The sequence below is a fragment of the Balaenoptera ricei genome, chromosome 3, assembly GCF_028023285.1.
Source record: "Balaenoptera ricei isolate mBalRic1 chromosome 3, mBalRic1.hap2, whole genome shotgun sequence".
Taxonomy (NCBI): domain Eukaryota; kingdom Metazoa; phylum Chordata; class Mammalia; order Artiodactyla; family Balaenopteridae; genus Balaenoptera; species Balaenoptera ricei.
In genome coordinates, this window is record NC_082641.1 from 38,956,706 (window position 1) to 38,958,810 (window position 2,105).

At 36.7% G+C, this 2,105-nt stretch overlaps 1 non-coding gene across 1 annotated transcript; it reads right to left on the bottom strand.

Annotated features, from left to right (window-relative positions):
• Window positions 1-1,455: 1,455 nt before the first annotated feature.
• LOC132364194 (small nucleolar RNA SNORD28) lies at window positions 1,456-1,529 on the bottom strand. The gene has a single exon (XR_009502744.1). It is a non-coding gene; the product is annotated as a small nucleolar RNA SNORD28 (small nucleolar RNA).
• Window positions 1,530-2,105: the final 576 nt, after the last annotated feature.

Here is a 2,105-nt window from a genome sequence, read left to right on the forward strand (position 1 = left end):
AAGTGGAGTTGGTTCTGTAGATGTGAAAGAGTAAAATCTGTCTGGGACTGAAGGACTGTAAATCAGCTTGGACTGGAAAAGAAAAAAGTAGTCCTGCCATTAATCAGGCTGGGAGGACAGACACAGATAAAACCAGCTACAAACTTAACAGGAAACATTGTTTCTTCCAAGGTCATGCAGCTATAAAATGCCATCATGAACCCCCCTCTTTGCGTGACCACTGCTTTGTTCCTAATGATGCCTCCAGTCCTGCTTTTCTATCCTCACCCATCTATTACTGGAGATACTCAGTTACTAAACCATCCCTGCGTCATGATAGCACCCAGTTCCTAGTTTATCCCTGCTTCTCCTAATCCTGCTGCAGAAACAGCATGAAACCCAGAACTGGTCTCCCTTCCCTGAGAGCTTCCTCAGACTCCTTCAGCAGGAACCCAAACCTTACAGAGATGGCACCCTCTTCCCCCTCTGGAGAGCTCCATTCATGTTTCCTCTGCAGTGTGCTCCCATGCTTGCAAGTCAATAGATAAGATTTTGTCAAACTACAGGTTTGAGTGTGGTAGACTGGATGGTTGAGCCTTAACAGATGTCAAGTAGAAGTTGGAGAGTTTGAATGATTTTCTTGGATATTTGAAGTTTTAAAATAAGATTTCCCAAATGCCAGCTGTTGTTTTGGTGATATATAAATTATAAGAAAAAGTGTGTTTTAAAAAAATCAAAATCCTTTGAGACATAATGAAATAAGTATCTGAGTGAGGTTTCATGACTTCATCTAAAGCTGACAATTTTCAATAATAAAAATTCTTTCAATGATAGAGACATTACTTTTCTAAAAGGCCTGACAGTTTTGCTAAGAAGAAATAAATTTCCATCAAATGTTTAATTTTTAACAAGTTGAATGATCTCTGGGGTTTCTCTTCTGTATCAAACCTTGAATCTCCTTGGCAAGTACCCAATACAAACATTTATTTGCCTTCACTCTTCAAACAGGTACTGTATTGCATATACACCAGTAGTATTTGATTCAGAAGAGTACTACACGTATGGCCTATTTCTGACATATCTGCTTCAGTTCTATGCATTGCAGCTTCAAAATACATTTTATATCTGATGAGAAAAATCCTTTCCGACCATCCTCATCTTTTTTTCAAAATAGTCTAAATTGTTTAGACTGTTTATTCTGCCAAATACATTTTGTTAAAATGTGGTTTAATTCTAAAAGAAAATTATATTAAATGCTCCCCATGGTAACTTTATTAAAAATAACATTAAACTTATAAATTAATTCTGAAACAATTGAATTTATAGTCTCAGGGCTTAGCATGCTTGTCTTTTTCAAATATTATTTTGTTTCTCAGTAAAGTTCCTTTTATAGATGTGTACCTAATAGTTTTACTATTTTAAATACAAGGTTTATTGTTTTTCTTTCTTTTTAAAAATTTTTTCATTAATAGAAACTGCCTTTAGAACTCTAACATGCTATTAACTGTGGTACCTCACAGATGATAAACATGTCAATCAAATTATCCAACTCATTATTTTTTTCTTTAATAAAGATAATACTCATGACAAGAAAAGTTATAAAATGCAAAAAAATACATAGACCATCATACTCCTAATAGGCCATGGTATCATCTTATTATCTAAAAATATTAGCAATTATATCCCAGCTTGTTAAAAAAGTTCTACCTTCTATTCTTGTTCCATGTTGTGGTAGGCAGAATAATGGCCTCCCAAAGATGTTCATGTCCTAGTCTCTGGAACCTGTGAATATGCAAAAGGAAACTCAGGTTTCAAATGGAATTAAGGTTGCTATTCAGCGGGCCTTAAAATAGGGAAATTGTCTCGATGGCCCCAGTCTAATCACAGGAGTCCTTAAAAGCAGAGAATCTTTCTCGGCTTCAGTCTGAGAAAGATGTGAAGACAGAAGAAGGTCAGAAAAATGAGACATTAGAAGGGCCGGGCACTGCCGGCTTTGAGCCAGGGAATATGAGTGGCTTCTGAAAACAGGGAAAGTCTCCGCCACAGCCTCCAGAAAGGACTGCAGCCCTGCCAACCCCTGGATGTTTTCTCAGTTAGATCCATGTCAGACTTGTGATCTACCTAAC